General features: G+C 40.4%; 1 pseudogene; it reads right to left on the bottom strand.

Moving 5' to 3' along the window:
- Positions 1–14633, bottom strand: part of LOC121047873 — a 52791-nt pseudogene extending 38158 nt beyond the window's left edge.
- Between the last annotated feature and the right edge of the window lie 731 nt (positions 14634–15364).

Raw genomic sequence — 15364 nt, 5'->3', positions numbered from 1 at the left:
GTGACGTGAAAGCTTCGATGAGAAAATGACGACTATGTAAAGTAGATTTGTGAAATCTCGATTTCCACGCCTCGAGCTTCTCTGTTTTATATCAGCGAAAAACATTGTTACAGATTTTATACATAGTTGAATGTTCCTCCCAAGAACATGGCTTTCACATATATTAAAAAAAATCTAAATTTTAACCCTGACCACCTTTGCAGGAACTGACGTGGAATAACCCTGTAGAAAATGCATTTAGGGCTTTGTGAAAAGTTCAGTTTGCAATTTCTTGCTAAGTTTAGCTTCCCGAATTAAGTTCTCTGCAAATGCTCACGGCAAGACATCTAAGCATTTAAAAAACTGTGTTGCGATTTCATACAATGGTTAGGACTCGTTAGAAGTGGTGAAGACTGAGCATTCAGGCAACCCCGAGACTGGGTAAAGCGAAACTCGATTGAAACGGAGAGGCGTAGAGACTTCTTTCGTGTCTGTTTATTTTGTATTTTTTTTTCTGCAGACGGATAAAACAATTATTGCTGAGTGCGAAACAGACAAAAATCTAATTATAGGTTGTTAGGACTGCCGGACTGTATTTTTGCTTAATTTTTAGAGAAATCTTGACGCCCCAAGTATAAGCATGAACATGAGATTTTTAATTTCTGTTTTGCAAATACGCTATGTTTGTTTTTAAACCTGAATAAATAAAGATGTAAATATATATTTATAAGGTTATTTATTCTGGTTTACCGAGTGAACCTGTTGATACTTTGATGTATGTTATTGTTATCATAAGAGGTTTATGTAAATATATAGGTAAGCCTGATTTGGATGATACACAGATTGCCAGCAGTTTGCTACCGCCATGTTTGAGATTTTTAGAAGCTTTCTTTTATTACAAGAGGCGTTAATCTGGCGAATTCAATTTATAATTCCTTTCCTCTTACGCTGAATACCATCAGATTTATGGTCCTTTAGCTACAATCAAGAGTCAATCTGAAACCGTGCAGTATGTTCCTTCAAAATGCATTTCAGAACTAATATATGCAAATTGGGGAATCTATCTGTCTATCTATCCATCCATCCATTCGTACATCCATCCATCCATCCATCCATCCATCCGTCCATCCGTCCATCCGCCCATCCGTCCATCCGTCCATCCGTCCATCCGTCCACCCGTCCGTCCGTCCGTCCGTCCGTCCGTCCGTCCGTCCGTCCGTCAATCAATCAATCAATCTACCTATCTATCTACCTATCTAATATATATATATATATATATATATACCAGAAGCGTTATGAGAGGCTTCTCATTGCTCCTGGCTGCTTGTAGTTCGATAGTGAATCTTTCGCAAGATAAAGTATCGAAAACACACATCCCCACTCACCTCGCCTTCAGCGATCTAAAATTGGCAGTAGATTCATCTCATGCCACTGAATGTTATATGGTAGAGAAGCACGGATTTCATGCGAGTATACACCTTTTCCTCGTGAGGCCGAACGCCGCCAGCGCTACGATTCCAGAAAATCAATCACGATGTGCCAAAAGTGTAGAGCCATGGCACTCAGCGTCTTTGTAAGATTTTTTAAATATTTTATCACGGACTAAACTAATTGCGCACAGTGAATGCGCCGCTATCTTGCACTATTCTTTGTGCTTGAATGGTTTGACAGTTCGATAGAAAAACTCACAAAGACGAGAAGCGCCATAAAGATGCACTTTTTGCTCTGCTTTATTAGGTCTATGAGATCGTTGCGTTGGCTGCGAACGGGCTTGATGGAAAAAAGACCGTAAACATATTTCGTTCTTTTCGATGGCCCAGCGTTCGAGCACTGCACTATTACTTCCAAGGAGATTTTTCTCAATGACTTCGGCGCAATCATTTGACGCCAATCAAAGTGTGTTGGCTCTTTATGTAGGTGGTGCGGATTTGATAATTCTCCTTTTAGTGTACAATTATGAGCAATCTTGCTCTTAAATTAGTTCAGAAACCCTGATTACACAAATCATTTCCCTCGAGCGCTATAATGAAACGCTTGGGATCCCCACCACATAACAATGCGCATCATGCATCGTTCTAATAGAGGTTGCCTCCTGCATTTCGAACGTTTGCTTCGGTCAATTCAACTGCATGGCTACTATCTACTGTATGCCCATCAAAGCGACAGCACAGGGAAAGTGCACGTTAATAGGAGTGATGCATTTTAAAAATATGTTGCCATTATTTACCTACAGAAAGAGAGAGGAACGTTGCTCAATATCTTCGTTTTTATTTGTTTCTTGGGGTGATTGCTTGTCATGGGGCTAACACCAATTTTACAAAAAAAAAAAAAGATATACACCTATTTGTTTTTGTACCGAAAAAAATATATTCAGACGGGTGTAGTAAATTGAGTCTAAGAGTTTTGTTATGACAATTATGTACCTATGTGTATATTTACGAAGAAAACACCACGTGCGAACCAGTTTCACATGCACCGAGCTGTTTCTGCTCGCCGGAGCTTGGAATATATTTTCGGGAGTAAAATTCTCTTCTCCCCTGCTTATAAGATTCAACTCGCCCCCCGTCCCCCCCCCCCCCCCCCCCTTTCCCAGTCTTGGGGAAAATGCCTTTCTCCCGATAATTTTTCGTTGCTACACCACACAGTATGAGGTTTCCTTTGATTGCACCCAATACATGGCAATAAACCAATGCGTGGTGTCGGTGGATTGCCATACAGAAAATCGCTTCCGGTGCAACGCCAGACTTTCAAGCCTTTGCTTTTCAGAAAATTCAAAATCAATGACAAAATAGAAAAACGCTTTTAAGTTATGTTAGTCAAGATTATTACTTTTTGGCTGTTAAGCTGCAAGTGCTAACAATCGCAAAATAATTGTACGTTAATAAGGCTAGCTAGCACTTCGTGTGCTTTCTTTCGATCAGTAGCCCAGACTAGATGATAACGACATAAAAAAAGAAAAAAACAAGCATACCTTACTAATAAAAGTTTCCCTCTTTGTCAGGCTCTTTAGAGGTGAACAACGCTGGCTGAGAGCCTCAAAAAGACAAAAATTAAAAGAAGAAGCAAACCGTACCACCCAGAAGGCCCATTACACCCAAATATGGCCACGTAAAAATCCCATGACGCCCTCACGAAATAAGCAGACACAACGGGTACATGTAATTCAGTTCCTCTTCCTCACCTCTTCTTTCAAAGTTAGTTCTCCCTTAAATGAACGGGAGCACTCTATCTTTTTTTCTGGTCTAGTTACACTCTAAAAAAAATCTTAATTGTTTCTTTTTCTAAAAAAATAATATTAAAAAATAAAACCATTGTTTACAGTAGACCCCCTCGTTGCACGTGAATAGAAAATTGGCCAGCACGAATAAGCCAAAGGTGCATGCTAAGTTCTAAAGTTCTTTTATTCTAGTCTTTCAAGAAATAACAATGCTATAATCAATTAATTTTTTTTTCTTTCCAATTAAGCCGGGTCTTTTTATGCGCCATTTCCCTTTTTGCTTCCCTTCGGTGTTAAAGAGCTGCTCTTTTGTTTGGGTTTTACTATATGATAAAGAGTTTACTTAATGTATGATGGAGTACACTTTGCACCGGGAAGTCGCGCAACGTCTGCTTTTACCACGCCGTCTCTTTTACAGGTAGAACCTCTAAACATTCTTGGTGCGCAAACATAAATAGCTCTAGCATTTTTGACTCCGTGTTTCTCGGTGAATATTGGTGCCGTCGCTTAACGCAAGATTACCAACATGATGGTGTATACTAAGTCATTTAAGCTATGAACACACAAAGTTTTAATCGGGACTAGCGGGCCAGAAGTTATGCTAAGGACGTCGTAAATTGGATATTTAAAATTGTGAATATGTAAACCATACTCTGAGACATATTATAGGAAACTGTATACCCTTAAACTGTTGCAATTTCGTCCCAACACTCGGTCTTTTGGAAAGCTCTGGAATTCTTACTCTTTTGTAATTAACGAATCTACACCTCGATCATAAGTTTTAGAGGGCGACCTATTCTGGTGAGTTATAAAACTTTAAATTGTCGCGAACCCACGGGCTCCTAGCTCAAATTCGAGCATGTACAACAAATGCGCAGTCATCGTGTAGATTTTGCAGAAAAACAATATTTGATTATATCATTGCAGCAACGTTTTTGCGTCTCAGAACAGGTTTCACAGATTACAACAGCTAATGAACAAACCTGCTAGAACTTCTGACCGGTTACCCTGACGCCACGCGTCAAGGACGACGACACATAGACCTAAGCACCGCAAGCGACGGCGGGGCGCGCTCCCGTGTGAGGGTGGTTGCTCCGAAGGAGTTATTTCAAAATATGGCCAAGCCGAAGGTCGTCCCTACGCTCTTAGCTTGTGGGCCCCGGGATCATTGCTCCGGTTTTTCGGGCGGTAATAAATCCTTGCTTTGTTCAAAGGAAGAAACGTCATGGCATGCTCAATCACCAGGGTGGACAGAGAAAGTCGAAAGAGGAAACAAACTACACGAAAGATACATCCCCTGCATACAAGGCAATATTGCTGAATATTCTAAAAGAGGCAGACGCACACATTAGGCAGCGGGGCTGGGTCAGCGCCTTTCTTGGACTAGTGTTCAATGAGTGAGAACAAGAGTTCAAGCCAAACGCTGAAGCGGCACCAATGTCCCCCCCAACATGTGCAATCGCGCGGGTCTAAGGTAGGGGGCGTAAAAGATCCAGCACTGAACCCGTAAAGTCTATACGAGAATCGAAAAGTACTATTTTTGAAATGTTGAGAAAATCTGGAACTGCAACACGTCACTGAAGTTAAGGAATACCAGTTAGTTTCTCTCTATCTAAGGCGTTTACTTGTCAAGTACTTGGAAAAGCAGTACATTCTATATATCGTTTCACCGTGAGAATTTTACGTAACCGTTAAATGTTGTAGATCACTCACTCTAATAGAGAAGATTTCTGAAGAGCTCCCAACAGTTGTCGTGCATCTCATGGGCCAGCTGTTTTGGTGTCATTTTCGAGCGCACCCAATTGGAAAGGGCCATCAGCAGCGCCAGAATGGGAATAGCGCTTAGGATGAGGGCCCACACCTGCGTGTAGGATTGGCACAAAATTCAGCGTCACTCGTGATAGCGATTGTGCAAGGCACAATCAATTTTTAAAACTTCGCTACAATATTTGTGATAATTTACACAGATACCGCTTATACCTAACGATTGTATGATTGTCTTTCTTTGAACCGTGTCCTGATAAAAATATTGCACATGACATGTCAGATGACCTCCGATTGACAAGTTAAAGGTACCTATTCGCTTCAGGTATGTTGCCTCTGGTAGTTTGAAAACTGTGTTTGCGACGTATTAACTTGGTTTTTTTTTCTAAAACGCGTCTTAAGTTTCAGTTGAAAACATACCTATTTGTTTCTTCTCTTTTTTTATGACGGAAACAAGTTTTAGGTTCAGTTCATAGCACTGCAATGAGTTGGCATATAAGAAAGAATTTCACTTTCCTTGTTTACGCCAGTAAAACGTAACTGTGGCAGACTATAAAGAGGCGGAGAAGTTTTCAAGATAGTGTATAGTCATGCATGGTCATGAAGCCCGGAGTACCTTCCAGTCAAACGTGAGAATGTAGCCGAAGACGTTGGATGTGCCCACTCCGGATCCAGACAGAATGCCAAACTGCACGTACATGATGGGCGGTCCGTATTGACCCACTTGCATCCGACTGTACGACTGGATCATGGGTGCCATGGTCATGTCCACCTCCTGAACAAATGCCGTTCATGACTCTCAGTGTTAGAGCTAGGAATCAGATTTTAGCGCAATGCGTCTGCTGATGAATTGTTCCTTTGGGCACTATATGTGTCATCTGGCAAAGGTCATCAGTTTAAGGTTGGAGCGTCAGCATGTCGTACAAACATCTACTTTGACTCCTTCATCCGGAGAACATCAAACGAGTGGAACCACCTTTCTGGCTCCATTGCTGCCCTTTTAAAGTCACCTATTGGTAGAAACACGAAAACAATTTTAAATGTGACAACCATCCCTGATTACAATGCCTGAGTCTCTTGAGAGCATGATAATGAATAAACAAACAAAAAAAGTCTTTGACACCGTGATAAAAAAGGAAACATGAAATAAGAGCGCTTGGTGCCTTTAAATAAATAAGCAATAAAAAATAGGCCTGGTCATAATTTAAAATGTCCCTGAAATTGAAAACCAGGAATGCCGACATGGGCCAACTTGAATCCAACTGCACGACTGGATCACGGGTGCCATGATCCTGTCTACCTCCTGAACAAAGGCCGGTCATAGATCCAGAATCAGACCGGTTGCAAAATGCATGTGGTAAAAGAGGAATGGGAAAACACATTAAGGACATGCGACAAAGCTCTTGTTTTTTTCGAAGACACGCAAAAAGTAATCGACCTGCACATATAGAAATTTGATTTAACATTAAAAAAACAGGGGCTTTATCTGCATGTTCGCGGAGCGCGACGATTGGACTTTGGCCACAAAGGCGCTGAGTCATCCACGCGATATTCCAGTCGGCACGCTCCGTAAACTCTTGCGTCAACTTTGTTTTTGCTGAGCTTAGGACACAAGGCAAGTTGATGAAGAGTGAAATCTAAAAGTGAGTTAAATGACATGAGATACTCAAACCGTTACCATTTCGTACACAAAAATACGTAGTTTTCAACTCGTTGATAGCACAGTTTTTGTCACAATAAGTTGTTTTTCAACACGGTGAGTTAAGCGCTTAGTATGATTACTGTTCATAAACTAAAATTAACATGTTTATATTTTAAAACAGGCGTCATATTTTTAGCGTCACTTTTGTATATGAGATAAAATAGACAACCACTCAGCGGCGTCTCCAAAAGTACACATGTGGTGTGCCGAAGCTTCTATCCATGGGAATGACGCGAAAAAGGAAAGTTTTTCTTGTTTTTAGGAATTCCTGAAATATAAAATCATTAAGGTATTTTCGAAGAACTTTGATGACGGTCTCGCACGACTAAAGGAGGTTTCGCTTCGAAGAGTTTGTGTAAAAAGGGCGGTCACTTCGGCTGTTCGCGCCAAATTGATTCACACCATGGCTTCACCTGCTGTCCCTCTTGAACCGCCCCAGTCCGGAAGGCGAATCAGGAGCAAGTCCTCTGGACGTGCCCTAGCCTTCAAGTGGCCCGCCGGTGCCATCTTGGAGGGTGGGAATTCATCGTAACCGGCCTCAAGGCTTTCAACATTGAACACGTGGCCCACTACACCCCTCTCTTGGGGACTTTTTGCAGACAATGGAAACGCAAGATTAACCTCTGACCCACGCCGTATAACAAGCTGACGTACTTAAAAAAAAAGAACTTACCAAATATTGCTTGTTTTGATATTAACACCCGTGAATCTTACTACGATTGCAAATAAATCGTATGCTGCTAAGGGTAGATAGGTCACACATGGCACTGTTGTGTTGCGAAACATGAACGCCCCAAAAGCGCCAAGGTGTAACCACACGTGATGTTCTTTGATCTGAGCCTTGTTTACCCTTGCCCTAAATTGCCAAACAAGTGCCAGTGTTAGGCTTCATTGAATCGTTCTTTCTTTGTCACTTTGTTTCTGTAGGTCTCAGTTCCAGATGAAATGCCTGAATTGGTTTTCACTTCTGGTTGTTCGGTTTTCAATTGGCAACGTTGCGCTTAAAGTTAAAAAAAAGTTTCCCATTTTGGCTGCGCCGCTGATTGTTTCGTTGGTCTCTGGTACCATTTTTATGTTTGGAACTTTGGTAGTTACTGTGAGAGCCTTAGAAAATCCATGGAAAAGCTAGTCAAGTAGTTTAGACATAACTAACGGCTTGGAGCAAAACATTATTATACTAAAGTTGTACCCTAGGAATTCATACATTTTGTCTAAGTTTGGCATTTTTCCGTCGTTCAACGCGGAGTGCGTTTTCAGTGTTAAAAAGAATCTATAACGTGTTTCAGCGAGACAACTCTTGACAAAAACCAAGTAGAATCGGCCGTGGTTCCGAAATCAGCTGAAATGAGCAGGCGACACTCTCGAATACTTCATTACGCGATATTTTCCCACTTGTGAAAATCGCTTTTACCATTACATTCTTCCGACACTTACACCAGCTCGCCTGCGCCCTAACTGTTTTTTCATGAACTCAGTGTTGGTTTACATAGTAAATACACTAAAGAAGAAGTCACTCCGCGATAGCCCATTAGAATTAGTTACAGTAACGTTGTATGCGCACCAATTATTTGTGCGGCGGTCCGTAAATACGAAGACAGGTAGGTTGTTCATATGTTGTTTATTTAGGTTTGCATATTTTGATTTTTAATAACCATTTCTCGCATTCACGATCGCCATTCTTTTTGCACAAGGTTCAACGTGCACACGCGCAAATTTGCGTCGTTCCAAACACATTGGATGGGTCTTCTCGGCGTCATATTATGATTTAATCTTAACTTAAGGTTTATTTCTGTTTTCGAAAGAGGGTGTATTAATTAATCAAGTTTATTTAGTGAACGGACAGTTTATTGCTAAACAAGAAAATTCCCAACCAGTAGAACGGTGGTTCTTACGGCGCATTTATTTTTACTGTTCATTAGACAACTTCACAAGTCCCGATTTCACTCGCGAAGGATTGCAATAATGATTCTAACACATCATAGGCATTCGCTATCACGCTCTCATTGCATTTCAATCGCATTTTTTGTGTGCGTTTTTCTCTCAGATGTGCGTCTGGTATATCGCCTCTCAAACGTCTGTCAACCATACTATAATGTGGATTGTGCTTCTGACAATATCTCACTGAAAAAAGCATCAATGTTTAAAACGCGAGAACGCGATTCAGTATCGCCAGGATTTTATTAATCTTCGTTTTGTGTCTAATTTTCGGTGCCTATATCGACCAGACTCGTTTAAACTTGTTTTATTTTCTATTCGTACATTGTTTCGTATTGTTTCTGCAGCTCACATAACTAGCCAAAAGTTTATTTCGTGCTCTTGGTTTTGCGGAAAGACATGACCTGAAAGGCTTCTTGCCTCTCCCGTTCTTGCTTTTAGTTTATATGCCTATGACCGCGACGATATGGATATAATAGAACATAGCTCGAGACAAAGTGTTTCAAAGCCCATAGTCACGAATGTTATGGGACTCATTGAAATGTGAATAGTTTAAGCAGGAAGAGGAGCGAATTCAGCGTACCCGCCGTTGAACATTTCCCACAGCCCCCGTCCAGGACCCGTTGCGAAGACGGATGCCCATTTGGCCATCTGCAGGGAGCTTGGCTTCGTACCTGCCACCGGGATAGATGACGTGTCAGTAGATTGAATCAGTGAAATCGTAAATTCTCCGTAAAAAAAGTAGTTCTTGGTACGCGCCAAAGTAGCAGCAGCATTTCTTGTTCTTAAAATCGTTTAATATAGTATAGAAATTGGCGAAACAAATTGACATGCATTATTCGCCTATTATAAAAAAAGTAATGGATAGAAATGTTGGAATGAAACATAGTTGTCTAGAAAATGCATTTCTTTGTAGTAGAACCTTTCGATAAAATCTGGGGATCAACCATAGATTTCTTTGACATCTTAACCTAAGAACTAACGCGAAGAAAGTAATTGTTTTTGGAATATTATAATTGTGTGCGACGCTTGGCTAATACAGCTTTATAGACCTTTGCAAAAATATCTCTCTGGCCGCCGCCATTTTGCGAATTGAGCGACCCTTTTCGGCCAAAAATTTCGGCCACCCGCCTGAGCTGCGGAAACCCGGGCAGCGTGACTCCCCCCCTGCATTGTGCATACGAAGTTCGCCGGCCTTTCTTGGAAGTTTTTATTTGCCTGCTTGGTTTCCGCAGGAAACGAACACAGAGAGCGACCGTCAAGCAGCCCGCGACGCGGGCAGTTCGACGTTCTTGGAGGATAATTTCCGTTGAAAAAATCTCCAAAAAGCCTTCCCGGTTATCTTCCGGGTCTCAATAAAAATAGCTGGTAGGATAGGGTCCGGAGTATGGGGACGGAATAACAGAGACGTTCGTAATTCATTTGCCTTGAAGTTGTGCAAAAAAGCAGCCCTCTTCTACACGTGCCCCAATACACGCCGTATTCCGCTCGATCGTAGTGAAGTGACTATCGTCGACACTGTATATTGAATATGTTGTGTTATTTGAGACCTTTCTCAAATCCTGTTCGGATAACGCGGCACCGTGGGGTACGTACAATATATGTTGTTCGTTCGTTGAATTTCATGTTGTGGGCGGAAAATACCCATGCAGTTTGAATATCCTCTGTGGTCAAATGTTTTCGACGGTTAAGACCTTTGTACATTGACACGGCTGAGTGTATGGTGCCGTAAACATATCAACATAAAATAAAACAATTATTCCAACTGCATTTGTTCTGTCGCGCACGGACTCACAAAACAGCTTTCATTTTGTTGTTTTTTCTCAAAATATTGCAATGCATTCTTAATAACCCCGAGAAATACTATTCGCCATAGAACACAAAATAAAAAATAAAACGCGGCAAATTAGCATCCACCAGCGTCTAGAAGTGCCCCTACGCAGGCTGCCACAGCCCATTGACTAGAAAACCCACAGCCCAGCGCAGTCGGGCAACACAGACGTACCCTGTCAAAACCAGGGACGCGCGCTGTAAATCGCTACGTTCGAGACTGCCGCTCGAAAGGTCTATTGTAGCAAACGAATTTACATATGTTAAAAACTAAAAGGAGCTCAGCGTTTTGTTTGTACGAACAGCCTAATAACCAATACTGTAAAGAAGAAATACTCATAAGTTTTGCAAATATATATGTTAGTGGAAAGCTCCCCAATTAACTGCATTGTTGTCCTTTTCGAAAACTCCCGGTGGTATCACCAATCGCAAGATCGCTTCTAGCCGCCGCCGCCGCTACGAAGAAAACAAAAAAACTATCCGACCGTCGAGCCGAATTGAAACCTTTGGATGACAGCAATCCTTCTTCTTCAGTCAACTGCTCAACCGATTTAGCTAACATTGGAACGAATTGCGGTAAATTGAGGAGGCGATACTGTCTTTTTCTTCAAAACTTCAACAACTTTTTCGGCGTCTCGTTTGCCTCGGGCGTGCACGTGATGCCAGAACACGCCGAAATGCAGCGTGCACGTGTTGGAGGCCGGGTGGTCGAAAAAGACGCCCTGGCATTTTCTGTCTGCTGCAGTGCAGATCCAGCTGTGCCAACGCAGGCACGTCACCATCCGAGCAGACTAAATTGCACACGGCAGTGCAAGACTCCGGAAAGTTCATAGCTACTATGAAGAATTTTTTTTTTAGTTTACTACCGTTGTTGTTTGGGCTAGTTTGTATTTATGGTTAAAAATGAAAAACAAAAAAAACCCCTAAAGACACGGGCAAGAACGAAAAGGTAGACGAACAGGTTACAACCTGCTGAGGAGGCCCGGCCTATACGAAGTAGAAATAAGGAACTGTAGCGGAGTCGACAGCTGAAGCGAAAATGGCGTATACGTCCTCAGAACCGTGCTCAGGAAGCGGAGAAGAAATGAAAATGGCGCCACGAAATTAGCGAATTACACAAGCGCCGATCTGCTGTCTCTTGGACATACTTTACGCGGTAACGTAAATACACGAGGATTTTCTTTTACGACTTTAATAAATTAAACATTTTAATAAAATTGGATGTCGACGACCTTCAGATTACCTTTCAATATGAGAAGGCCTTCTATCAAACATATATTTTTTGATGTTCTAATTGTATAATAAATGGTAGCAGTTTTGGTTGAGAGTCTATTCTTTTCAAACAAATTCTTGCCTCGCAAAAGTTTGCGGAGCTCATGATTCAGACAGGGTTTGGTAATTTAACACAGTTAGAATACAATTCGCAGAACTTGCTGCATAGTAGTCAGCCATATGCTGTGTAACGCCTATGGCACATGCAGACGAATACAGCAGGTTATAAGCTGAGAAAACCGGAAGATGAAATTTGCTAGGAAAAGAAGTAACACTGCAACCACTCACTCGTTTTGTCATTTAAATTGTGCTCACAAAAGGTGCTTTTATCTACTCTTCCTTGAAAGATATAAAAAATATGGGTGTTCTTCCTCGAAATCAATTTTATAATCTTTCAGTACCACGAAAGGTAATACTGTCTTGGTCAACGTGATCTCCTTGTCTTCCCGTAAAATGCGCTATCTCAGAAAATTTGGAAATACAAATGTTACTTCAACTAAACATTTTATGAATCTCAGTCACCAATCGAAAACGTAGTTCTCTTTTCTAGACCATGTGATGTCTTCATTTTAAGAGTCTTCACAAAGTTGTTTGTTTATTTTTTCTTTAAATCTTCATCCAGCAACTAGAACTAAAAGCGTAAAGGTAAACATAAAGAGGTATAGTTTCTACAGGATTCTAGTTGTTAAATCGCCTCATAAAATTAATGACTGTCTCTGCTTAAGGAGTTTGCTATTTAATATTTCCTGAAACTGAATGACTTTCGAGCGCTCTTGCTTATGAATAATTTGTCAATTACGTTATTTTTCAATTAAAATATTTGTAATATTTGTTTTTATTACGGTTCAGAGGCAGAAGTTTTAAAAACAAACAATATACACACAACGGCACCTATTACATAATTACAAAAAAAAAATACACGACAGCATCAAATTTTCACAAGAATAGTTGAGGTACCGCATTTTAATTACGGATATTAGCTAATTTTAACAGCACACAACAGTTTCACAAATGGATTTGTGGACAATAATTTGAAAACAACATTGCGGATGCTCGAACAAGATGGATCTTAGGATAAAAAAAAAAGAGCGAGATAAGACGAAACAAATGTATGGCTTAGGCTTAGGAAAACAACATTGTGGCGGCTCACGTCATGTTGAGGCTCTCCGTAATTGCATCCACCACCATGCCCATTGGACCCACAATTGCTAGTTTTCCATTCCTTGATCCCACCGATAAATAGGGGGGCCACTGCAAGGAGGTGGAGTATTGTAAATAACAAACTGAAAGGAACGGTATATTTATACACGAGTATTTTCATATCAATCGAGGCGCGTTTCTTTGTTTGAATTTTTGCTTCGACCAAAATTAATGTGTTTTGGGAGCGATTGGAAGTGAAGAATAGCGCGAACGGCGAACTTGAGGGATTTTTTGTTTTTACGTATTTGACCACTAAAGAGGCCGAGGGGTAAACTGACATTTCTTTTAACTGTCAGAGACGGAGTGTTCGACCACTCACTATTTTGTCAGTTCTAAAACTACTGCACTCGCACGCTTATCTGGCATTTAAGAACGTGGTTTTATTATGCCAAGTAAAAAACAATTATAATATTTTGAAATTACAAAAAAGTCGAACTCTCTTCCTTTGACCTTGACATCAGGAAAAAACCCAAATATTTAATTTTAGCTTAATACAAATGGGATATGTAAATTTACAACATAAATATGGTTGCACATTTTAAACAAATATTATCAACATTGAGCAAATTCGAAACCGACCTAAAAACCCTTTTTATTGAATTTTTTTGGAGGACCAAGGTATGATAATGTTGTTTTTTAGAAAATATGAACACAATATAGTGTTTTATTAATATGACCGCAAATAAAGCTTTTATCTTGTAATGTGTCGTTGTAGAACGGCAAGGCTTTGCTGCGGAGTGATGTTACTTTTAATCCGCATTATGCAATATTTTACCTATTCTTAAGCTTAAATATAAATAAAGTATTAATATTTGGTAATTCAATAAATCCACGCCACAATGTTGTTCCTAATAGCACCTATACGACGACAAAGTCACAATGCACAACTGAGAGGACTCGTGCAGAGAGTTTCCCAATAGAAGAGCAGTGTGTCTCCTATTCGAAGTATGAACCACAATTGCCCTATTCAATATCACCATGTTTCTTTTTATATGTGCATCAATTTTTGTTTTTAAATCCTTGGTGTAGTTCCGATATTTTTAAGAATAACATTTTGCCGCGTGCAGGGTCACGGACTTGTAGAAAGTTCTCGTTTATTCTTGCTGCGGACATAACTATCGTTTATCCCTGCTTTTGTTGTTCTAGACAGCGCTTGTTCATTCTCGCCCCGAGCGCGCTACGCTCGAACCTTCTCCGCCAAATCTTCAAGATAGTGACTCACTCTAGATAAGAGGCAGCCCGCTACCTTGTCGAGTGAGTTTCGCCTCAGTGTTCGATATTGCTGCTTCGCCGCCTTCGCCGCCCGCGACGCTCTGTTGTTATCTTTTTTTTTTTCCTTTTATTTTTGGGCACAAGTTCGCCCCATTAAACGTTCAGTTTCTTCAGCTATCTTTGCCCCATCAATTGTCATCCGTGACAATATTACGGATTTACAATAACGTAGTAATGAAATAATGTTTTTTGTGAATTTTTCAGTAAGGTACCTGCTTCCAGTGAAGAATCTATTTTTTTAACAATAAATTGCAACGCAATTTTTTTAAAGATACAAATATTTGGTTGTTTTGTTTTATAGGAGAAAGGGACCAACAATATCAGCAATGTATGAGATGGTACGTGAACAATTCCGACATTATAGTAAACTATGCAGATATACTTAATTTGTGTTCTAGTCTAATACGTTTTACTTCTTACGTGTATAAAAGACACCTTCAATATTCGCTTGCTGGTGATCATCTGAAACAAAAGCAAATGAAGGGTCAATTAGTATCTGTCACAACTTGTGTCCAGATCAAACCTTGCTATTATAAAATTGGCGTTTACTTTCATTTGTTATGTACCAGTCTATCTAGGTATGGTTTACTCTATTGTCATCAACACAGTACTTTTCTCCCTGCTCTTACGCCCCACACAATTATTTAGACACTAACAGCGCTATAAGATGTTTGATGAGAAAAACCGGAGAAACCGTCGCTTGAACAAACCAAATAATGATGGATGGACCTAACACTTGACAAGCGAGGTACACACGTGAGTGTTACACATTTGGAAAAAAAAGCGTACTTCACATGATTTTCAGAATTAAACAAAAATAGCTTGGTTTGACTCGTCTTAAGAGTTTTTTTTAATTTTCACAAGATACTGTATGTCACATGATACATCGCTTTCATGCCATAAAAAACGTGTAATAAATATATTGGTAGTTTCAAAATAACAACTGACAGTGAACCATTATGATTAGCTTCTACAACCTCCTTCCTGTTCCGACACCTTGAATGTACGTTAGGAGTTCACGAAAAGCCCTACTTTTAGTTCAATAACTGACTGGCAGAACAAGCTGCCACGTAATATTCCACTGATTCGTGGATGTGATCATCGTCACAGTTGCTTGCCGATGTTTTCGACACTCAGATAACGCGACGAAGTTGAGACGTTTTTGCTGCCCTGTCTTCCTTTCTCCCTGTGTC

The sequence above is a fragment of the Ixodes scapularis genome, unplaced genomic scaffold, assembly GCF_016920785.2.
Source record: "Ixodes scapularis isolate PalLabHiFi unplaced genomic scaffold, ASM1692078v2 ptg000292l_1__unscaffolded, whole genome shotgun sequence".
Taxonomy (NCBI): domain Eukaryota; kingdom Metazoa; phylum Arthropoda; class Arachnida; order Ixodida; family Ixodidae; genus Ixodes; species Ixodes scapularis.
This window is presented reverse-complemented; position numbering and strand designations above follow the sequence as displayed.